General features: G+C 44.6%; 1 long non-coding RNA gene across 9 annotated transcripts in view; it reads left to right on the top strand.

The window, feature by feature from the left end:
• Positions 1-25,777, top strand: part of LOC108191741 (uncharacterized) — a 218,731-nt gene that overhangs the window by 20,064 nt on the left and 172,890 nt on the right. For 7 of the 9 annotated variants that reach the window (XR_012388139.1, XR_012388138.1, XR_012388133.1 and 4 more), the window contains exon 2: positions 2,632-2,783. The exons of the other annotated variants lie outside the window; for them this stretch is intronic. This is a non-coding gene — a long non-coding RNA (uncharacterized lncRNA). The remainder of the gene's footprint in view (positions 1-2,631; positions 2,784-25,777) is intronic. 9 annotated transcript variants of the gene reach the window in all.

Consider the following 25,777-nt stretch of genomic DNA (forward strand, 5'->3'; position numbering starts at 1 on the left):
TCTTTTCTGGAAACTAGTTTTGACAGCGACACCTGTTTTGCTTGTTAAAGTCTATGGCTTTTGATAGCTGACATTTCGGCGTAATAACATCAGAAGTTTGAAATCTGTTCCCTGATTTCATAACGCACACCATCAGAGAGAGATTGCACACACAGCCAGGCATTTATATTAGCGTGTAATCGATTTACTGGTGAATGATAGAGCAATATTCATCAAATTTGATATTTGTGTGTGTGTGTGTGTGTGTGTGTGTGTGTGTGTGTGTGTGTGTGTGTGTGTGTGTGTGTGTGTGTGTGCGTGTGCGCATGCGCGTGCGTGTGCGTGTGCGTGTGTGTGTGTGTGTGTGTGTATGTGTGTGTGTGCAATAGATTTCTAAATCATATTACGTTGCAATTGTTTCCATTAGTAAAATGCATTAGTTCTGTAAGTGCAATGGAATGTGTATTGGTGTCAAATCTATTAATGTGGGTCAGAGATGAAAATGTGTTTGAGGGATGTAAACAAAAACAATGGTCCTGCAGTATTTCATGCTGTAGATTTAAAAAAAATGTATAGCATCCAATAATCCCAATAAATATTGCTACAATAGATGTTTTAATATTATGAGTGGATTGCCTCTTGTTACAGTTATGAAATAGTTTGATAACAAACTGGAAATGTTCATGGGCCAATGACATGACCACATTGAAATGGTTGTCTTCCCAAATATATTAGAATTTGATCTGCATATTTTATATATATATATATATATATATATATATATATATATATTATAATTATTTTTCAGGTTATTCAAAACTGAAATCATTTCATGAAATATTAAATGGATAACAACGCAGCCCCAAAATAAGAAATCATAGTTTTGCTAGTTTGTCAGCATCATAAAGCATAATATGTAATGCTGTATGTCGATGTAACATTGTTTCACCCATATTTAGGTGCATTCATTCATTAATTCATTCATTCGTTTGCTTCGGCTTAGTCTTTTTATTCATCAGGGGTCGCCACAGTGGAATGAACCACTAACTAATCCAGCATTTGTTTTACGCAGCGGATGCAGGTCCAGCTGCAACTCAATACTGGGAAACATCCATACAAACCCATTCACACATATAAACTACGAACAATTTAGTTTATTCAATTGATCTATAGCGCACGTCTTTGGACTGTGGGGGAAACCAGAGCACTTGGAGTAAACCCACGCCAACATGGAGTGAACATACAAACTCCACACAAAAACGCCAACTGGCCCAGCCGGGACTCGAACCAGAGATCTTCTTGCTGTGATGTGACAGTGCTAACCATTGAGCCATTGTGTCACCCTATTTCGGTGCATATATAATATTAAAGTTTTTAAAAATGATGCAACTTTATTGTATGGTTGTATGTCACATGCATTGTGTGAGAAATCAAAAAGTAAGACATACCTCTTCTTTTCTCTCGATCTCTGAATGGCAAATAAGCAGCAGAAAAACAAAAACAAATAATCAGTTACTATAATAACTTTCTGAAGTTTTGCACTCCAAAATAGATTAAGACGTTTCTGCACAGACTGTAAAAATATCTGTTAATTAACAGTTTCCGTCTTTTGTGATTCACAAGTGTTTTCCATTTATTTACGAGTGTGTATTGCATTATTGGATGTTTGATCTCTTGAAGTCTGTCGACTTTTGATGTTATAAATTCAACTCTACAGTTTAACAAAGTATCTTTTATTGACTTTTAAGTGTTTTAAAATTAATATAATACATAATAAATAATATATAGAGAAATAAGCGTGGTAAATAACAGAAAATGTACTGGTAGATTATTGCAAGATTTTTGTAGCGTAATATACAACACCAACCCAAACAATACATCACTTTAAAATATTAAAAATGTTCATAAAAGTCACTTTTTGAGCTTTTCAAGGTTTAAAAGTTGTTGGAAGAAAGATCAAGGTGCCAAAATGCAATTCAAAACATAAATAAACAGAGAAAAATAAAAACATAAATTGCAAAATACAAAAAACTGCTAATTTACCAATATTTTTAGTGTAGAATTAAGAATATTAAGTGCTAAAAAGTGCCATATTGGTTGGCCTTTTAAAAAAAAGCATGAAGGGAAAGCACTCAGACATAGAGCACCACTGTTCCAAACAACTTGACATTACCCTGTTTACTTTACCACATACAGTAATGCTGTTTTCACATCATTGTTCTTTTACTCAAGTTTACAACCCAGTGCTTTCACATCTGCCATGGTGTCAACTTCTTTAGAAAACTATTTTATTACTGTGCTCTTTTAAAATTAAAACAACGGCAACCCAAGTCAAGTTTCATTAATAAAATGGAGAATATATAGACTTCAGCATGGCATTTAAATGTGTACAGTTAACCCCTGTTGACGTCAGTGCAAAAAAAAAAAGCATTAAAAGCCTTCATTTCATATCATCATTCATCCATGATTATGAATAATCTGTCATAAATTATCTGTGTCGGACTTCATTGTATGCCGTTATTCATATAAATATATCCATGACTGTATTGGTCATGCTGGCACTGAGTCTGACATGCCATTCCACAGTCATGAGCGCTTGCTCCGGTTATAGGATGCTTAATCTCTCCCTCTCTCTCTTTCTCTCTCTTCAAGATATCCTGCGTCGAGTAGTTATTCTTGGATGCTGAGGCAGTATGAAGCTTATTTCCCCTGCTGCAATCTCAGGCTGATAATGGTCTGTCATTAAGGCTGAGGCATGTGGTACAGTGGGAGGAGGTTGAGTCAAAGCAGCATCGCCACATTAGGTACTGTAGAAATGTTGATGAATCGAAAAATGTAACATGCATACCAGACTATGGTACAGGCTGGAAAAGTTAGTGTACATTGAAATGTTCTTTGAGTGCTATGCATGAAACTTGTGCACAAGTGTGATTCTTGGCAATATGAGGCAAAATTGTTATGACTTATGAACGTTCGAGGTTACAGAAGTAACCCTTCGTTCCCCGAGGAGGGGAACGGAAGTGCCATGAATGGGAGGATTCGGATCAGAAGCCGCTTATCTGGAGAGTATTGAACGGGCCAATGAATGAAATTAATTGGCAGCGTAAGCTTGCGCAGGTGTGCGACATCTGCAATTATCTCAGCATATAAGCACACCTGAAGCCAGCAGACGCCATCCTTTTAAGCTGAAGAGACTTTCAAACAGCTAAGGGACAGTCATTATGGCGACGGAATATGGCACTTCCGTTCCCCTCCTCGGGGAACGAAGGGTTACTTCTGTAACCTCGAACGTTCCCCTTCGGTTGGGGAACTTCAGTGCCATGAATGGGAGAATATGGAAAGCGCCATAATGACTGCACCTTACCAACACCCCCGATGAGGAGATAGTCAAGCAAGCGTGACGCACCCACATCATGGGGGGCGCGGTCCTCCAACGTGTCCCTGGCCCTAATTTATCCTACTTCAACAGAAGTTTTACGGATTTAGATATATTTTTTTGGGAAGTCGTGAGCATCTAGATAATTCTAGGAAATACGACAGTACGTTGGGAAGCGTGCAATCCCGATAGGGAGGACGCTGCGGAGGCCATCCGTTACCCAAGGGGGGGATAGATGGCAGAATTTACCTATGGACTAGCCCTAAAAAGGGGGAGTACGCATAGCAAAGAGTGGTTAGCGGAGAGGGAAGACACGGGTCCGCCCAGGGGGGGGACTTAACCGTGGCGGAATAAGCATATGGGATCGCCTAGTGGGGATCACGCATAGCAGGCACCTATACCCAAAACGCGGGCTGACCAGCGGGCAGACCTACAACGTAGTGGGCCAGCAAGTGACTCCTCCGCTGAGTCAGTGCTGGGGGCCACGGAGGAATCTGCAGGGCTCACCTGACGGGGAACTTTACTGACAGATAAAAAAGGCGCACGTACCTCCGTGTTAGGGAGAATGGCGCAGCAAGCGTGTTTCAACACCCTACCGAGTTGTCTCCTCAATCACCAAAGGGTTACCTAATACCCTTGAGGAAACCGGCTCCACTCGCAGATTGTAAAACCTTGCAAATGTGTTGGGTGTCGCCCAGCCCGCAGCTCTACAGATGTCTGTTAGAGAGGCGCCGCGTGCACGCGCCCAAGAGGATGCAACGCTCCGAGTGGAGTGTGCACGTACTCCCGGGGGACACGGCTGACCTCGACTCGAATAAGCGAGTGAAATGGCATCCACAATCCAGTGGGATAATCTTTGTTTCGATACGGCACTTCCCTGCTGCCGACCGCCATAACAGACAAAGAGCTGCTCAGATGATCTAAAATTCTGAGTACGGTCCACATAAATGCGCAGAGCGCAAACTGGACAAAGTAAAGAAAGGGCTGGGTCTGCCTCCTCCGGGGGCAGCGCTTGCAGGTTCACTACCTGATCTCTAAAGGGGGTGGTAGGAACCTTGGGCACATAACCGGGGCGGGGTCTCAGGATAACGTGAGAGTAATCCGGCCTGAATTCCAGGCACGAGTCACTGACCGAAAATGCCTCCAGGTCCCCGACCCTCTTGATGGAGGCCAACGCAACCAGCAGAGCTGTCTTCAGGGACAGAAATCTTAGAGATACTGATTCGAGTGGCTCAAAGGGATCGGATCGCAGACTCGTGAGAACGAGGGCGAGATCCCAAGAGGGCATGAGAGGGGGGCGAGATGGATTAATTCGCCTAGCACCCCTAAGGAACTGGATGACCAGGTTATGCTTTCCCACGGTGCCGCCAGCTACCGCGCTATGATAAGCGGAGATGGCGGCCACGTAAACCTTGAGAGTGGAGGGCGACAGCCTGCTGTCCAACTTCTCTTGAAGGAAAGAGAGCACAACACTAATCTGGCAATTTCGGGGGTCTTCTCTGCGAGAGACGCACCATTCAGTGAATAGACTCCACTTCAGGGCGTAGGCGCGCCTCGTGGAGGGGGCTCTAGCCTGAGTGATGGTATTAACCACCGCAGTCGGTAGGTTACCTAAGTCTTCCTCGCGTCTAGGGACCACACGTGGAGGTTCCAAAGATCGGGGCGAGGGTGCCAGATGGTGCCCTGTCCCTGAGAGAGTAGGTCCTCTCTCAAAGGGATCCGCCAGGGGAGGGCCGTCGCGAGGAGTGAGAGCTCTGATATCCAGGTCCGGTTGGGCCAAAGGGGCGCAACTAGCAGAACCTGTTCCTCGTCCTCCCTGACCTTGCACAGAAACTGCGCGAGCAGGCTCACTGGGGGAAACGCATACTTGCGCATGCCCGGAGGCCAGCTGTGGGCCAGTGCATCCGTGCCGAGAGAGCCCTCGGTCAGGGAAAAAAACAACTGGCAGTGAGCGTTCTCGGGGGAAGCAAACAGATCGATCTGGGCCTCCCCGAATCGCGCCCATATCAGCTGAACAGACTCGGGGTGGAGTCTCCATTCTCCAGGGCGTAACAGCTGTCGTGAGAGCGCATCGGCTGCACGATTGAGCGTGCCTGGGACGTGAATGGCGCGCAGCGATTTCAGCCGCGGGTGACTCCAGAGGAGCAGACGGCGGGCGAGCTGAGACATGCGGCGAGAGCGCATACCCCCCATGCGGTTGATATACGCCGCCGCCGCCATACTGTCCGTCCTGACCAGCACGTGTTGCCGCTCCAGCACCGGTAAAAAGCGGTGGAGAGCGAGGAACACTGCCAACAGCTCTAGGCGATTGATATGCCAATGTAGCTGGGCACCCTTCCAGAGGCCCGCAGCCGCATGCCCGCGACACACGGCCCCCCAACCCGTGTTGGAAGCGTCTGTTGAAACAACAACATGGCTGGACGCCTGTCCTAGAGGCACACCGGCCTGTAGGAACGAGGGGTCGTTCCAAGGGCTGAGGGCGCGGCGACACAGCGCAGTAACCGAGACCCGGTGTGTGCCCGCGTGCCATGCGCGTCTGGGGACCCGATCGTGAAGCCAGTGCTGAAGTGGTCTCATATGGAGCAACCCGAGCGGCGTGACGGCGGCTGCGGATGCCATATGCCCCAGGAGCCTCTGAAAGAACTTCAGTGGGACCACTAGTTTGCTGTCGAGCTCCCTCAGACAGTTCAGCAACAGGCGAGCACGTTCCTCGGAGAGGTGCGCTACCATGGTGATCGAGTCCAGCTCCATCCCGAGAAAAGAAATCCTCTGCACGGGGGCGAGTTTGCTCTTTTCTCGGTTGACCTGAAGCCCCAGTAGGCGGAGATGCCGAAGCACCTCGTCCCTGTGCATAATCAATTGCTCCCGCGAGTGGGCTAAAATCAGCCAGTCGTCGAGATAACCGAGTATGCGAATGCCCGCGAGCCGAAGGGGCGCTAGGGCACCCTCCGCGAGTTTGGTGAAGACCCGCGGAGACAGAGAGAGCCCGAAGGGGAGGACCTTGTACTGCCACGCTCGACCCTCGAACGCAAACCGCAGAAATTGGCGGTGGCGTGGAAGAATGGAGACATGGAAATACGCGTCCTTCAGGTCTATGGCTGCAAACCAATCCCGAGGACGAACGCATTGGAGAATGCGCCTCTGCGTGAGCATTCTGAACGGCAGCTTGTGCAGACAGCGGTTCAAAACGCGCAGATCTAGGATTGGCCGTGACCCACCGCTCTTTTTGGGTACGATGAAGTATGGGCTGTAAAACCCACTCTCCATCTCGGCTGGAGGAACCGGCTCGATTGCACCCTTCGCCAGGAGGGCAGCAATCTCCTCTCGCAAGACAGGGGCGGACAGGGGGTTGACCCTGGAGAAATACACGCCCGTAAACTTGGGGGGCCGTTTCGCGAACTGAATCGCGTAACCGAGTCTGATTGTGCGTATGAGCCACCGCGAGGGGCTGGCCCGCGCTAACCAGGCAGGCAGAGCCCTCGCTAATGGAGTCATCGCTACAATCGCTGACGTACCAGCGGTGGGGCAGCGCGGAGTGGGTGTGCTGATCCGGGAAGCACGAGGGTCCCGCGGAAAAGCTGGAGGAGAGCGATTCGCTCTGGCTCCGCACCCTGACTCCGGAGAGGGGGCTGGAGGGCTGAGGGAAGGGAGACCGTCCCCCCAGTGCTCGTGAGCCACTGGCGAAGCACGTAGAGTCTGCGAGCCGGAAGGCAGCGCGTCCCGGACTGGCAGAACTCGTGCAGTCACATCCGGGGAAGGGAAAAAGTGCTCTTTTACTGATGTTTTGGTGGCACTGAAAAGTACCGTTGTTATCGGGGCCCCGCCCTCCAGCGGGGAAAGAGCAAGTTTCCTCTTCTCCGGATGGCCTGTCTCAGGGACGCTTCGCGGTCCGTTTACCGGACTTAACGGCGCCCTGGGCAGGAGGGGCTGCCTGCTTTCGAGGTGAACGCCGCGCCCGCTTGGCCGGAGGCGCAGGCGGGGGCGGGGCAGCACTCGTTGGCGGGCGCCCTCGGCGAGGAACAGCGGAGGTGGATGGCTCGGCGGGCGGAGCGGGCTTACGGCCACGCCGATAGATGACATTGCCCATCGCATCCGACTGCTCTTTCACCGCCTTGAATTCCTGGGTGAATTCACCGACGGTGTCGCCGAACAGGCCAGCCTGGGATATGGGCGAGTCAAGAAAGCGAACTTTGTCAACGTCGCGCATATCGGCCAGGTTTAGCCAGAGGTGGCGTTCCTGAACCACAAGTGTGGACATCGTCCTCCCCAGCGCACACGCGGCGGACTTAGTAGTCCGAAGAGCATAGTCGGTCGCGGTGCGCAGCTCATGTAATAAGCTTGGGTTGGACCCGCCCTCGTGCAGCTCGGCCAGCGCCTGCGCTTGGTAGCGCTGGTAGGTGGCCATCGCGTGCAAAGCAGAAGCAGCCTGGCCCGCAGCCTTATAAGCTCTGGCTCCGAGGGAGGCAGACAACCTACAGGCTTTGGACGGGAGGCGGGGCAAACCCCGCCACGTAGAGGCGCCGCGCGGACAAAGATTGACCGCGATAGCGCGCTCCACTGACGGGATCGCCTCATACCCCCTGGCAGCTCCGCCGTCAAGGGCGGTGAGGGCGGAGGCACTCGCAGCACGGGCAGAGAAAGGTGCCCTCCAGGACTGCGTGAGCCTACTGTGCACTTCCGGGAAGAAGGGGACGAGAGGCTTCGAAGGCTTCGCCTTCTGGTCCTCTACGTAGCACCCATCTAGTCGGTCCGGCCGCGGAGCTGGGGGATAAACCATCTCCAACCCCACGGCCGAAGCAGCCCGGGAAAGCACGGCTAACATGTCCGCTTCAGGATCCGATTTGACAGCGCTCACCTGCCCGGAGGGGGCGAGCGGGTCCGGATCTTCGTCGGACAGTGAAAGCCCACCCTCCGATGCCGCGGAGGACATCTGATCTCCAGTGTCAGCGAGTGTGAGAGCTACCATCTGGTTAGACGGATCACTCTCACCACCCGAAGCTTGGATGGAGCGCCGTGAGGAGCGAGAGGTCCGCGAGCCCGTGGGCGGCGGATTAGCTCCCGCTGAAACCCTCAGATCTGCCCGAGCGCCCGCTGCTTTTTTAGAACAGGAGGCAACTGGGGTGGCTCGCTCTCTTGCGAAAGTTAGCCGCGATCTTAGCTGTGCAACGGTCATGGCATCGCAATGACGACATGAACCGCCCGCGAGCACCGCATTAACATGCTGGACCCCCAAACATGCAATGCAGTGATCGTGTCCATCATCCGGAGACAGGAAACCCCCGCATCCAGAAACGCACAGTCGGAGCGCCATCCTGAAAAGGACGTGCTGCACGACTGTGTTGCTCTTTTAGGAAAGTTGCAACTATACGCACCGCTCTGGAGGACCGGACCCAAAGAACCGCAGGCAAGGGAGTAACCCAGCTCGACCGTCTGCCACCGCGAAGACCCACTCTGGACCGGGAGACACACTCGTTCGCTCTGAAGTGCTGATCAGCAAGAGGAACCCTCATCGACTCACTCAGAAAGGATCTGAAGCGAAAAGGATGGCGTCTGCTGGCTTCAGGTGTGCTTATATGCTGAGATAATTGCAGATGTCGCACACCTGCGCAAGCTTACGCTGCCAATTAATTTCATTCATTGGCCCGTTCAATACTCTCCAGATAAGCGGCTTCTGATCCGAATCCTCCCATTCATGGCACTGAAGTTCCCCAACCGAAGGGGAACTATATATATATATATATATATATATATATATATATATATATATATATATATATATATATATATATATATATATATATATATATATATATATATATATATATATATATATATATATATATATATATATATATATATATATATATATATATATATATATATATATATATATATATATATATATATATATATATATATATATATATATATATATATATATATATATTTATTTATTTATTTATTTATTTATTTATTTATTTATTTATTTATTTATTTATTTATTTATTTATTTATTTATTTATTTATTTATTTATTTATTTATTTCAATACTTAATATACAGTTGAAGTCAGAATAACTAACCCCCCTGAATTATTAGCTACCCCTGTTTATTTTTCCCCTAATTTCAGATTTTTTTCAACACATTTTTAAACTTAATAGTTTTACTAACTCATTTCTATTTACTTGAATTTTTTTATCTTTGTCATGATGACAGTACATAACATTTAACTAGATATTTTTCGAGACTTCTATACAGCTTAAAGGGACATGTAAAGGCTTAACTATGTTATTTCGGTTAACTAGGCAAGTTAGGGTAATAAGGCAAATCATTGTATATCCATGTTTTTTCTGCAGACAATCGAAAATAAATATAGCATAAAGGGGCTGATAATTTTGACCTTAAAATGTTTATTAAAAAATTAATAACTGCTTTTACTCTAGCCAAAGTAAAACAAATAAGACTTTATACAGAGGAACAAATATTACCAGACATACTGTAACAAATTACCTTGCTCTGTTAAACATCAATTAGGAAATATAAAAAAATAATAATAACAAAATAAATTCTAAGGGGGGCTAACAATTCCAACTGAATATAAATATATATTCTATAACAGTTCAAAAAGTGTAAACAAACAAAATACTTTTGAATGATAAAAACTTTAACTTTTTTAAATACGGTTTGGCAATCATAATTGTGGATGGATCATTTATACAATGTATTTATTTTTAAACATTGTCGTATAGATTAAGACATATTGTATAGATGTATTTATAGTAATGCTATATTATTATAGTATAATATAATTAATATAATTAATGTTACAACTATATAATATAATTAATATATCTTATATCATTTATATAATATAATTAATTTATATTATATAATTAATACTATATAATAATAAATAATAATAATATATACATACATACATAAACTCAACAATAACATCAAACACTTTAGAAAAAAATAATACAAATAAATATTTTTAAAAAGTAATTTATAGACTGTTACAAATAACAAACAAAAAATAAATAAATAAATACACACACTAAGGTTGGGTTGATAGACAATTTTCCATCGCTGATGGCTAATAGACATCACGATGCTGAACCAGCATTGCGATCGTCCGTCCAAATATCAGTACCAGGGACTTTACGTTCCTTACTTCAAAACGGAACAAAAGTAGGATTCTGTGGTGATTTTACCCTGCTGTTGCTCCTTTCCTCCTTTATAAAGTACTCCAACATCTTTGCGTTTTAGGTGTTGGATCATTGCCGTGGTGCTCCCGCCATTACTTTCGCATATTTGCCCGTTAATGCACTATTTGGTTTATTTTGTGTGAAATCTTCCCACACCTTGGATAACTAGGGTCGCACAGATTTCTCTGCATTCGCCATGTATCTTTCCTCTAACATTACCTTTGCTCATTTTATTCCCCCGCCCTGTCTATGAGGCACTGAACTCTGCTGGCATCAGTGCGCTAGGGAGGCAGAGTGCGTTCACCCAGCGCTCAACTAAAATGTTTTAATAATCAAATGTCTCTGCGTCGCTAGCCGTTTTCCAAGGTATACCGTGGTTTGGAAAAGTCAAGGTTTTAAAACCGTCAAAATGTTCCGCAATACCGTTCCTATGTTATGAGTATGGTTTTTTTTTAATTTATGTTTTTTTTTTAGGACAACAATTTCTCCAGTATAAAAGATGCCATTTTAAATTGTAAAAAAAAATCTGTTTTTGAAACATATGACGACAGCCGAAGTCAATAGTTCACCTAGCCTGACACCTTTACGGTTCTAAAATATTTTAAATGTTTCTCAAAATAATAAATATTGTGTTCAAAGGGAAAAAAAAAGGTTTTGTTGTTTACCCAAACATTTAAAAATAATTTATTTTAAAGCAGTAATCACAATACCGCAAAACTGTGAAACCATTATATTTTTATCCATTGTTATCATACCGTCAGAATCTTATATCAGCCCATGCCTACACGTCACACGGCACAACAAATCGATTATGAAATTTGTTGCCAAAGCTTTTAGTAATCGATTTTTAATCTATTTAATTGATTCGTTATTGCAGCCCTGCATGGGTCACAAAAGGATGTCACCAATTTTCAGTAAGACTTACAGTAAGTGACTGAAATGGTTGGTGAGATGACAAAATTAAATTATATTTGAATTGTAATGCAGTGTTGCAGAAACATGTTGGATACACTGTTGTCGATGAACACTTTCTAATGAAGTACTGTAAAGCCATTCACATCAATAGTGATAACAAAAACTTGAGCTATTTTTTATTTATGCTCTGTTTATTATAAGCCCTCATAATTTGTCATCGTCCTCTTTAAATTCTTGTGCTGGATTTATTCTGATTGGCTGTCAGTCTGCGCACCATTGCTCAGATAGGAACAAACAGGGGCCTCTAAAATGCTGTTGGCATGTAAGTGACTGGTCAAAATTCATAAAAAGTTTTCAGTTTAAGTTAAAATCTCTGTGTAAATACAGCCTAAAAGTAGAAGTAGAAAAAAGCCCCAAAAGGCTGCTGTTACATTTTAAAACATTTGTCTTATCGGCTCTGTGCATGTCTATTGCTGTGTGCATGAAAGGCCATTTCTGGCTCTTTGCCATCTACAGCAACCCAATATCTCTAGAAAATAGTTCTAGCATGCCTTTGCTCTTTGATGACCGAATTTGGTCTCTTTGTTCAACATCAGTGTGAGCAATAGATATGAACTCAAACATAATCTATTAAAGGAATAATCGGTCAGAAATAAAAAATTCTGTCATCATATGCTCATTCATGTTGTTCCAAACCTGTATGACTTTCTTCTCCATGACGCACTGACTTTTTATGGACACGCACACACACAAATACACGTATAGCGATCTTTATGTAGACTTTCCACAGATGTAATGGTTTTTATACTATACAGACTGTATTGTATATTCAAACCTCTTACCCTGACTCTACCCCTAAACCCAACCATCATAGGAAACAATCTGCATTTTGACATTTTTAAATGCTTAATTATGTGTGATTTATGAGCCATTTTCCTTACTTGGACTAATGTCCCCACAAGGTAAACATTTACTAGTTTTGCTATACTTGTGGGGACATTTGGTCCCACCAATTCCCAATGTAAGGAATACATGGTACAAACGCACACACAGTTTGATATGACTCGATACGATTAACATTTTTTTATTTGTATTTTTTAAAGATATCAACTGAAAACAATTTCACAAATGTTTATTTTGATGCACCTTTAAGCTACTTTATTTTTACTTTTTGTCATTTTGTGAAGTTTTTAATGCTGTGGTTTCATGATGCGACTCCTTATCCAGGCTGTTTTTCATTGTTCTTCTGTGTTTCCGTTTCTGACATACTTAGGACGTCAAACATGCGTGTACCAGCCATGCAAATGTGTCTCCAACCAGATGGGTTAAACAAACAGATTGTAATCATAACTCATAACAGACCTCTCGTCCATATGTCCATAACAGCTGATACATGCATGCATATGTGCTCTAACTCATTTAGAGGAGTCTTACTGAGGGACTATCTATGTTCTTGCTTTCTGTTAAATTTGTTTTCACACCTAATTTTCACTGTTTGGCCATTTTTAAAAAGTGTTTCTGTTACTTTTGTTTGCTTGAAACAACATAAGGGGGTATATGATGATTACATTTTTGTTGTTCTGATGAATGACGTTTTATGGTCAACAGTCATAACTTAGCTTGTGGAAAAGTAGTGCAGTAGACTGAGTAAAAACCTTTTGGTTAACATACTGTATATGAAAATTGTGTAAATGCTATTATTTTTGTGTGATTGCAATAATTTTATACCATTCCAGGTCTAAATCTTCTAAATCTAGATATTTATCATTATAATAGGCTACATGTACTGTATATATCTAGGTTTTCCAAGTCAGGGACAACCTAGTTATATTTAGATGTCTGCTATAAAAAAAAAAAAGGGGGCAAATTTTAATATATTTTTTTATACATTTTAAAAACTTTTTATCCACAATTGTTTTTTTTTTTTTTATCTATATCTCACAATTTAGACTTTTCCCCTGGAGTTGTGGGTTTTTGTTTTACAGTTGAGTAAACATCCTGCAATTTTTTTCCTCAAAATTGTGGGTAAATGATATTTCAAAATGTTGAGTTGTAACTTTAAGAAATACAGATTTAATTAGTCAAAAAGCCTACCAAATAACAACAGTTTTCTGAGGGAAAAAAGCTAGAAAAGCGTAAGATATGTTCAGAGTAATTATTATTTTAAATTTCAAAATAGTTACAAATTTGGACTTTTCTACGTTGCGTTAAGACATTTAAAAAAAGTCACATTTTAGTATAACATCTTCAAATTCCACCGCTCAAAATTATAAACTTGAATTTCTTGCAAGATAAAGTCATAACTAAAATGCAATCCAAATAACTGATTCACAATTCCAAGTTTGTCTCACAATTAAATTCTCAGAAATTCAAGAGAAAAACTCAGAACTGAGACATGTGTCATCCTGTAACAATATGCAGTTCTGGCCTTTTTCTACGGTGGCCGAGAGTACTGCAGTTTATTAAAAAAAAATAAATAAATAAAAAAAACATGCAGTTACAAAAAACACCAGCTAATTAAGAGAAGACCTTCATTGGTTTGATAGCAAATGTATCACAATGCAAACACATTAAGAAGATGTGCTGTAAATTCTACATTTTCCCACAACACATGCAGATGGCACTGAACACAAGCGGAAAATGTTTCAAGGGGACCCAAAAATGTGACGGACCTGGCTGGGATTTGTTTATTGTGCCCTGACTATTGCTCAGTGAAGTTGTAGGTGCTCTTTGAAAGGTGAGTTTCTTTGTTTATTGTTACATCCTGATTACACAATTTCTTTTTATATTGTATTTTATTAGACTAAATAGCCGGGTTCATCACATTTGTGTTGTCTTAATGTGTTTGCTTCACAAGATTTTGCAGCATCTTTTCTTTAATTTGTTTACACCGTGGGAACTTGAAGCACATTGTTTGCATTGTAAGAATTTGCAACACACTCTCTTTTTTTTTTTTTTTTTTTTGCATTGTGAGAATTTACAACACGCATTTTGTCAAAACGATGAAGATCTTTTCTTTATTTGCTAGTGTTTCTTTATAATTGCATGTGTTTTCCTACATTACAGCATGTTAAGCTCTCTCAGCCATTATATTTTTCTTAAGAACTGAGTTATTATCTTAACATTTAAAGTTAGTACACTCAACTCTATAACTTTGTGGACAGTCTGAAAAGTGAGGAGTTTTTAATTGAGGTAAAGTTGGTTTTGTATTTGGATATTCTTTCAGTGACACATTGTGACATGCTCTCTATATTGTTTACCATGGTACTTTAAATATTCGGTCTGAAATCTCATTCAAGTATGACTTCAGAACAACATTAACACTATTTATTTGACTTTGAACAATGTTGTACTTTGATAGTCATTGGCTGCTGATATGATTTCACTATTTAGGCCCAATCCCTTTTCTACCTCTTACCTCTTCCCTTTACCTATACCTCTTTTTTTTGTATTCACGTGAAGGGGTAGGGGTGTCCCAATTCTCTTTAGCTTGAAGGTATAGGGCAAAGTGAAAGGGCTAGATAACCCTTGAAACTGAGATTTTTCAGCACCCCACTCGAAACCAAGGGCTACAAAAATTTCTCAGAATACACCATTTATAACGGACAGGATGGCTGCACACGGAAGAGATGTACAAATTAGTATTTTTTTGTTATAGTTATGAATTTTTACATCAAACAAGCATATGTTTTCATCATAGACTGTAAAAAATATGTACATTCCCGGCGTCACCCATAGGTTTCTGAATAGCGCAAATAAAGCAACTTGTGGGCGTGGCCAACCAACTCCATTTTGTTTGCACGTCATCGCTCCAACCAGGTGGTAACCAGGTAAAGAGGCGGAATGTGAGCGGAGCTACAGACGCCTGTCAGCATTTCGCTTAGACAGGCTTTTCTTTGGGAGAAACGCTTAATACTTTATTACCTGCGACTCGTTTGTGTTCTGACTGCATGAGCTTGGTTGTACACTATATCAATAAAGTGTTTAGACTTTTAAAAACACTGTTGTAATACAATGACCACTAAACATTGTTCTTATGATGTTTTTCGACTTTAGGAAAATTACTTCCAAACACTTCAAATATAGTCTGTGTTAAATGCAAGGCTATTTATGAAATCCAGGCATAACACTGTATGACAACGTTAAAGATGACTGCTCTAGAGCCTACAGCTAATCAATCTGTCAGATTCTGCAGTGCATTGCAGGTCTTAAGAAAGTTATAAACAATAAATTATCTTAAATAAAACAAATACATTTATAGATATGGTATACAAGTATATAAATTCACTCACCTGGGAAATGGAGGCAACTTGAATTTGTGAGCACAATTAAGAGCACACAGTATGCCATGTTGTCTGATGATTGTAGGAAATAGTTCCAAAAAGCAACTGACTGTGTAAAGCCACATAAAACAACGTTCGAGGTTACTAAAGTAACCCTTCGTTCCCCGAGGAGGGGAACGGAAGCACTATAAGTGGATTTGATTTGTAAAATCCACGCATTGGGGAGGTTCGGTTCAGAAGCTACTCGTCTGAAAGAGTATTGAACGGGCCAATTAAGAATGAATTGGCAGCGCAAGCCTGCGCAGGTGAGCGGCATAAGCAATCAACTGAGTATATAAGCTCACCTGGCGCCAGCAGACGCTATCCTTTTTAAGCTGAAGAGACTTTCAACAGCTAAGGGACAGTCATTATGGCGACGGAGTATAGTGCTTCCGTTCCCCTCCTCGGGGAACGAAGGGTTACTTTAGTAACCTCGAACGTTCCCCTTCGGGGGGAACTTCAGCACTATAAGTGGATTTGATTTGTAAAATCCACGCATTGGGAGCCCATTGAAAGCGCCATAATGACTGCACCTTACCAACACCCCCGATGAGGAGATAGTCAAGCAAGCGTGACGCACCCGCATCATGGGGGGCGCGGTCCTCCAACGTGTCCCTGGCCCTAATTTATCCTACTTCAACAGAAGTTTTACAGATTTAGATATATTTTTTGGGAAGTCGTGAGCATCTAGATAATTCTAGGACATACGACAGTACGTTGGGAAGCGTGCAATCCCGATAGGGAGGACGCTGCGGAGGCCATCCGTTACCCGAGTGGGGATAGATGGCAGAATTTACATATGGACTAGCCCTAAAAAGGGGGAGTACGCATAGCAAAAGAGTGGTTAGCGGGGAGGGAAGACACGGGTCCGCCCAGGGGGGGGACTTAACCGTGGCGGAATAAGCATATGGGATCGCCTAGTGGGGATCACGCATAGCAGGCACCTTTACCCAAAACGCGGGCTGACCAGCGGGCAGACCTACAACGTAGTGGGCCAGCAAGTGACTCCTCCGCTGAGTCAGTGCTGGGGGCCACGGAGGAATCTGCAGGGCTCACCTGACGGGGAACTTTACTGACAGATAAAAAGGCGCACGTATCTCCGTGTTAGGGAAAATGGCGCAGCAAGCGTGTTTCAACACCCTACCGAATTGTTTCCTCAATCACCAAGGGTTACCTAATACCCTTGAGGAAACCGGCTCCACTCGCAGATTGTAAAACCTTGCAAATGTGTTGGGTGTCACCCAGCCCGCAGCTCTACAGAAGTCTGTTAGAGGGGCGCCGCGTGCGCGCGCTCGAGAGGATGCGAAACTCCGAGTGGAGTGCGCACGCGCTCTCGGGGGACGCGGCTCATCTCGGCTCTGATAGTGAAAGAAAGGCATCCACAATCTAGTGGGAACTTATTTCGGTACGGCACTTCCCTGCTGCCGACCGTTATAACAGACGAAGAGCTGCTCAGATGATCTAAACTCTGAGTGCGGTCCGGATAATACGCAAAACGCGAACTGGACAATAAAGAAGGGCTGGGTCTGCCTCCTCCGAGGGCAGCGCTTGCAGGCTCACTACCTCGTATTAAAACGGAGTGGTAGGAACCTTGGGCACATATCGCGGGCGGGGTCTCAGGACGTGAGAGAAGCCAGCCCAATTACAGGCACGAGTCACTGACCGAAAAATGCCTCCGGGTCCCCGACCCTCTAATCGATATCAACGCGACCAGCAGAGCTGTCTTCAGGGACAGAAAGATACTGAGTCGAGGATCGAAGGGATCTGACGCGGCTTGTGTAGCGAGGGCGAGATCCTAAGAAGGCATGAGAGGGGGCGGGATGGATTAATTCGCTTAGCGCCCCTGAGGAACCGGATGATGAGGTTATGCGTTCCCACGGTGCTGCCAGCCACCGCGTTATGAGAGCGGAGATGGCAGCCACGTAACCTTGAGTGTGGAGGGCGACAGCCTGCTCTCCAGCTTCTCTCGGCGTAAAGAAAGCACAACGCTGATCTGGCAAATTACGGGGGTCTTCTCAGCGAGAGACACACCATTCAGTGAATAGACTCCACGTCAGGGCATAGGCGCGCTCGGGGAGGGGGCTCTAGCCCGAGTGACGGTATTAGCCACCGCAATCGGAGGTTACCTAAGTCTTCCTCGCGTCTACAATCTCTTCAAAGATCGGCGAGGGTGCCAGGTGGTGCCCTGTCCCTGAGAGAGTAGGTGCTCTCTCGAAGGGACTGCCAGGGGAGGGCTATCGCGAGGGAGAGCTCTGACATCCAGGTCCGGTTGAGCCAGAGGGGCGCAACCAGCAACCTGTTCCTCGTCCTCTTCCTGACCTTGCACAGTAACTGCGCGAGCAGGCTCACTGGGGGAAACGCGTATTTGCGCGTGCACCGAGGCCAGCTGTAAGCCAGTGCATCCGTGCCGAGAGCACTCGGTCAGGGAAAGAACAACTGGCAATGAGCGATCTCGGGGGAAGCAACAGATCGATCTGGGCTTCCCCGAATCGCGCCCATATCAGCTGAACAGACTCGGGGTGGAGTCTCCATTCTCCAGGACGCAAGGCTGCCGTGAGAGCGCATCGGCTGCACGGTTGAGCTTGCCTTAATATGAATGGTGTGCAGCGATTTCAGCCGCGGATGACTCCAGAGGAGCAGACGGCGGGCGAGCTGAGACATGCGGCGAGAGCGCATACCCCCTATACGGCTGATATACGCCACCGCCGCCGTACTGTCCGTCCTGACCAGCACGTGTTGCCGCTCCAGCACCGGAAAAAAACGGTGGAGAGCGAGGAACACTGCCAACAGCTCCAGGCGATATGCCAATGCAACTGGGTACCTTTCCACAGGTCCGCAGCCGCATGCCCGCAACGCACAGCCCCCCAGCCCGTGTTGGAAGTGTCTGCTGAAACGACAACAAGACTGGACGCCTGTTCTAGAGACACCCAGGTCTGTAGGAACGAGGGGTCGCTCCAAGGGCTGAGGGCGCGGCGACACAGCGCAGTAACAGAGACTCGGTGTGCGCGCGCGTGCCATGCGCGTCTGGGGACTCGATCGTGAAGCCAGTGCTGAAGTGGTCTCATATAGAATAATCCGAGCGGCATGAAGCGGCTGCGGATGCCATATGCCCCAGGAGCCTCTGAAATAGTTTCAGTGGGACCACTATTTTACTGTCGAGCTCTCTCAGACAGTACAGCATCAGCTGAGCGCGCTCTCCGGAGAGGCGCGCTGCCATGGTGACCGAGTCCAGCTCCAGCCCGAGAGAAGAGATCCTCTGCACGGGGGCGAGTTTGCTCTTTTCTCGGTTGACCTGAAACCCCCACAGGTGGAAGTGCCAGAGCACTTTGTCTCTGTGCATAATCAACTGCTCTGAGAGAGGGCAAAAATCAGCCAGTCGCAAAGAAATTGAGTATGCAGATGCCCGCGAGCCGAAGGGGCGCTGAGGCACCCTCCGCGGGCTTGGTGAGGACCCGCGGAGACAGAGAGAGCCCGAAGGGGAGGGCTTTGTATTGCCAAGCTCGACCTTCAAACGCAAACCGCAGAAACTGTCGGTGGCGAGGAAGAGTGGAGACATGGAAATACGCGTCCATCAGGTCTAATGCTGCAGACCAACCCAGAGGACGAACGCACAGGAGGATGCGCTTCTGCGTGAGCATTCTGAACGGCAGCTTGTGCAGGCAGCGGTTCAAAACGCGCAGATCTAGGATTGGCCGTGACCCACCGCTCTTTTGGGCACGATGAAGCGTGGGCTGTAAAACCCGCTCTCCATCTCGGCTGGAGGGAGCGGCTCGATTGCATCCTTCGCCAGGAGGACAGCAATCTCCTCTCGCAAGACAGGGGCGGACAGGGGGCTGACCCTGGTGAATACACACCCGTGACTTGGGGGGCCGTTTCGCGAACTGAATCGCATAGCCGAGTCTGATTGTGCGTATGAGCCACCGCGAAGAGCTGGCCCGCGCTAACCAGGCAGGCAGAGCTCTCGCTAATGGACTCATCGCTACAATCGCTGACGTACCAGCAGTGGGGCAGCGCGGAGTGGGTGTGCTGATCCGGGAAGCTCGCGGGTCCCACGGAAAAGCTGGAGGTGAGATATTTGCTCTCACTCCAAACCCGAGCTCCGGAGGGGAGGCTCGAGGGGTGGGAGAAAGGAGACCGTCCTCCCAGCGCTCGTGAGCCACTGGCGAAACGCACCGAATCTGCAAGCTAGAAAGCATAGCGTCCTAGACTGGCAGATTTCGGGCTGTCACATCTGGGGAAGTGAAAAGTGCCCTTTCATAATGTTTTCATGGCAGTAAAAAGTGCCGTTGGAAATGGGGCCCCGCCCTCCAGCGGGGAAAGAGCAAGTTCCCTCTTCTCCAGATGGCCTGTCCCAGGGGCGCTTCGCGGTCCGTTGCCGGACTTAGCGGCGTTCTGGGCAGGGGGGCTGCCTGCTTCCGAGGTGCCCGACGCGCTCGCTTCGCCTGAGGCGTGTGCGGGGGCGGAGCAGCTCTCGTAGGCGGGCGCCTTCGGCGAGGAGCAGGTATGAATGGCACGGCGGGCGGAGCGGGCTACGGACCGCCGATAAGACATCACCCACCAACTGCTCTCTCACCGCCTTGAATTCCTGGGTGAATTCACAGACAGTGTCGCCGAACCTGGCTAGGGATATGGGGAAGTCAAGAAAGCGGACTTTGTCGACTTTGCGCATATCAGCCAGGGGTGGCGCTCCTGGACCACTAATGTGGACATCGTCCTTCCCAACGCACACGCAGCGGACTCAGTAGTCCGAAGAGCTAAGTCGGCGGCGGTGCGAAGCTCGTAAGCCTGGGTTGGACCCACCCTCGTGCAGCTCGGCCAGCGCCTGCGCTTGGTAGCGCTAGTAGGTGGCTATCGCATGCAAGGCTGAAGCAGCCTGGCCCGCAGCTATGTAAGCTCTAGCTCCGAGGGAGGTAGATAACTTACAGGCTTTGGATGGGAGACGAGGCGGATCCCGCCAAGAAGAGGCGCCGCGCGGATTTACCGCCATCGCGCACTCAACCTGAGGAATCGCCACATACCCCCTGGCTGTTTCACCGTCAAGAGTGGTTAGGGTGGAGGAACACGCAGCACGAGCAGAAAAAAGTGCTTTACAAGACCGCGTGAGCCTACTGTGCACCTCCGGGAAGAAGGGAACGCCCCTCTAGTCGGTCCGGCCGCGGAGCTGGGGGATAAACCATCTCCAACCCACGGCCGAAGCAGCCCGGGAAAGCACGGCTAACATGTCCGTTTCAGGATCCGTAGTGACAGCGCTCACCAGCCCGAAGGGGGCGAGCGGGTCTGGATCATCATCGGACAATGAAAGCCCACCCTCCGATGCCGCGGTGGACATCTGGTCTCCGGTGTCATCGGGCGTAAGGGCTACCATCTGTTAGACGGATCGCTTCCCCCGCCCGAAGCTTGGATGGAGCGCTTAGAGGAGCGGGAGGTCCGCGGGCCCGTGGGCGACGGATTATCTCTCGCTGAAACCCTCAGATCTGCCCGAGTGCCCGCTGCAGAGCAGGGGACAACTGGGGTGGTTCGCCCTTTTGCAAAGGCTAACCGCGATCTTGCGCAACAGTCATGGCATCGCAATGACGACATGAACTGCCCGCGAGCAGCGCATTAACATGCTGGACCCCAGACATGTAACGCAGTGCCCGCGCCCATCATCCGAGGACAGGAAACCACCGCATCCAGAAACGCACAGTCGGAGCGCCGTCCTGATAAGGACGTGCTGCACGACTGTGTTGCTCTTTCTGTGAAGTTTGCAACTTTATACGCACCGCTCTGGAGGACCGGACCCAAAGAACGCCAGGCAAGGGAGAAACCCAGCTCGACCGTCTGCCACTGCGTGTACACACTCTGGACCGGGAGAATGCTCTCGTTCGCTCAGAATCGCTGGTCACAGCAGGAGGAACCCTCATCGACTCGATCAGAAAGTCTCTGAAGCGAAAAGGATAGCGTCTGCTGGCGCCAGGTGAGCTTATATACTCAGTTGATTGCTTATGCCGCTCACCTGCGCAGGCTTGCGCTGCCAATTCATTCTTAATTGGCCCGTTCAATACTCTTTCAGACGAGTAGCTTCTGAACCGAACCTCCCCAATGCGTGGATTTTACAAATCAAATCCACTTATAGTGCTGAAGTTCCCCCCGAAGGGGAACACAGGAATACGATGTATATGCTGAGTTCAGCAGCTAATCAGCCGGAATCAGCTGAGGTAAAGTGACTGCAATCAGCGAGACCTAGTTGTCACTCAAGTGGCCCCGCCCTTAATTATGCAAATTTAATATAGAGGAAACGGATGAGTTCTAAAAAAAATTCACTCCCCTCACAGTTGTCATGGAGGGTAATATTAACTATATAAACCAAAGTCTTTCTTTGTACCAGGCTGTAAACACCTTTTTTTCTGCTGTAAAGGTGGCCTTTTTAACAGTGAGGTCAATAGAAATGTTCTCTATTATGGAGTCAGGACTGGCGGAATTTTCAAGAATTGCAGTTTCAGTTACTTCTGTATTAGCTTCACAAGGGAGAGCGGGATGTTGCGGCTTGGTTTTAATACATTCACAACAGCATTTGTGCTTTACCATAATGCTTTAAAAAATAAATAAATAAACGCTCAAATAAAAACACTGAATTTTGCTATCTAAAATCCATAATAACTCCTGTATAACATCTGGCACTCCATAACACTCGAATACCATATCAGAAAAGTCTAGTGGCTGGGAATGAGCTTTTTGCAGTGTCTGGTATAATTTTAATGTTGTTTTTGTGTGTTTTATTAAGATGAATATGGCCTCAGTGTAAATGCACAGTACAGTAATGATCTTATTGTTATATTATATAACAAGATATTTGCCTTCAGTGATTTCCTGAAGATAAATACCAAAATAATAATGCTACTGGAATAACTACAGCAGTCGTGATCATCAACAACATGATGACATGTGCAGGTGTTGTAGTGCTGTCACATTTCTTAGGGGTAAATTTTGAAGCCTTTTCCCTTCACACTCTGTTTCAAGGGCCAAGGTGAAGGGGTAAAAAAATAGAATTGGGATTGGGCCTTAGAGTTTGCAAAGAATACTTTTCTAATATTATATTATTAAGGAGAAAGCCTGAATGTCTAAATAGAAAACCAACTTTATCTCAATGAGGTTTTATGCTTCTGTTTATAACGAAAATCCATTTCCATCATTGATCCACTCTTTCAAAGATCACTCTTTACAAAAAAGGCATAATAATAATAATTCCTAATGTCACTGGTTCAGAAATTCTGACATTTATAAGATTAACAGGTCGAGCTGCCCATTTGCTTCAACCTAAAGTCAGCGACCGTTATTTCAAAAACAACTATCTTTTCTTCTCACTGCCAGAAATCTTCATCATAACACTTCTTTCATCTCTTCCTCTCCTATCCTTTACACACTGGACATGAGCACACATCATAATAAAAATGACACATAGCGATGGCCGTTCGTAGCACCGGCTGATCTGTCAGTCTCTGTCGTGCTGTGATAAGCCTTGTGGCATTTTCGTCACTGTTCTGCCGGCATTTCCATAAGAAAAGGCCGAAAGCCCCGCAACGCAGGAGACCTCCCCTCAAAAGCCTGCACCTCATGTTCAAAGTTCGGATTAGCAATCTGTCCTCTCAAATCCCTTCAAACTGGTCTGAGCCCAGATGCATCAGGCATTCAGGAGATAAACCCGGGGTGTGTGTGAATAACGGGGATGAGGGAATTTGGAGGTACATTGACATATCTCTGGTGTTGCTGGACTATTAGTAGTCATGGTGTAGCAGAGGTGACCCCTGACCCTAAAAAAAGCCTTTCATAAAGGTCACTCGCTGCTTGCTGGTCCTGTTGAGTGATACACCCACATAGTCATCAGTGGACAAATTGGGTTTGTTATCAGTGAATTCTGGGAAGGTCGGTTTATGGAGGTTAGAGTTTGGAGTTAATGGTATTTTTAATTTTTAAATGCAATCTTTGAAGGATTGAAGTGCAATCTGAGAAAGTTATATTATGAAATAATAAATATAATATGTGTTTGTTATATTTATTTGAAATTTCCAGTACACCCTATTACTATTTTCATTTTATTTGTTAAAAGCAGATGTGACCCAAAAGCTTTATAGCTTAAGAAAAATTAATGAGCCAAATGTAAGGCTATACCTGCACTATTGAATTGAATTGAATTGAATTGAATTGAGTTTAATTTAATTTAATTTAATTTAATTTAATTTAATTTAATTTAATTTAATTTAATTTAATTTAATTTAATTTCTTTCATTATTTTTTATTTAATTAAGTATTTTTTTCAATTGATTTATTTTTAATTTTATTTCTTTAATATTTTTTTTGTTTTTCTTTTATTTTTATTTCTTCGATTATCTTTTATTTAATGTAATTTTTATTAAATTAAATTATTTTAATAATTTTTTATTTTATTTTATTTTATTATTTTTTATTTAATTTATTTTTTTCTTTTATTTCTTTTATTATTTTAATTTAATAAAATTTTATCCAAAATGTTCTTTTATTTCTTGGATTTTTTTTTATTGTATTGTAATTTGTTAATACATTTTTTATTTTATATTTTAGTTTTATTTTATTATTGTTTTTCTTTGATTTATTTTTTATTTTTATTTCTTTGATTATTTTTATTTCATTGTTTTATTTTATTTCTTTGATTATTTTTATTTAATGCAATTTTTTTTTATGCATTAACAATGTGCAGAAGTTTAAAATGGGAGGCACAATGTAATACAGGTGCCCAGAGGGAAAAAAAAATACTAAAATAATTAATATACATAAACAAATGTGCATATAATGTTTGTAAATATTATTTAAGTACACTAAGCCTTTATTAAGGTTATTTTTGATTTATTTTAGTGCTGTTTGATGCTGTACAAAGCACAGTACAAAAAAGAAGATACAAGCTTAAAACAAAGCCAGTATAACTTTGTTTAGAGAATCTAAAATGAAATTTAAAAAGTAATTTGTACATGATACTAACTGTGGTAAACAAGTAGAAAATTTGAATAAATTAGCAAATAAAAAGTATAATTTAAATGTAAAATATCATTTTTTAAAATGAGGATAAATTAGCAAAAAAAAATATGGTTTATTTTACTTTAAATATGAAATGCCATTCTTTCAAATGCTAATGCACCTCAAATAGAAAAGTAAACAACAGTCATTTTTCTCAGCTAGAGAGAGTCTAGTTGATGCTTGTGTCTCTCTTGATCTCTCCTCCTGTCTCTTGTGCAGAAATCCCTGTTGTGTGGTTGATGCTGTTGTGTTTGCCCCAATATGAATTTTAAGTCAAGCTAAATGTCATCAGCATCACTGCATCAAAAAGACTTGCTTTCAAAAGAATCTCCCGGTCGGCTCAGATTATGATTGGCAAACTATCTTCAGGTAAAAGTGCTGTTATTCAAATGCTGGATTTCATTGAAAACAGTATGCAGGGAAAATCATCCAGAGGGTTAATTTCACTCATACCAGTCTGCTGAAACTAATCAGAGATCCAGTTGATTGTCAAATACCTCATACCGCTTCATAGAAAAAACCCTGAACCATCCAGTGTCATGCTTTACTCAAAATCTGTAATTGGGAAGTTTAAAAGCCTGTCTTTGTAATTGCGCAAAGTAATTATACTTTGTAAATATGCAAAGTATCTTGTTGCACTAAATATTATATTTCATGTTATTTAAATGATTTAGGAAACACTTAGGAAGTCGTTATAATTCATTCAGACATGCTGGTAAACGAGTAATTCACATGAACACTTTTGGTCTGTTTCCACTGAGTGGTACAGTACAGTACGGGTCTGTATGGGTCAAGCTTGCTATTTCCACTGTGAAAAGAGTACCAATAGTAGTGGTGGCCATGGTGTACGACGGCAACCTTCAGCCAACATCCTTCTCGCTCAAGGAAATGTCAAAGTAAAGCTGTACGGGTCGTTCACAGATCATATGAGAAGCACTTCTCACAAAACAG

This window comes from Danio rerio, chromosome 12 (assembly GCF_049306965.1).
Source record: "Danio rerio strain Tuebingen ecotype United States chromosome 12, GRCz12tu, whole genome shotgun sequence".
Taxonomy (NCBI): domain Eukaryota; kingdom Metazoa; phylum Chordata; class Actinopteri; order Cypriniformes; family Danionidae; genus Danio; species Danio rerio.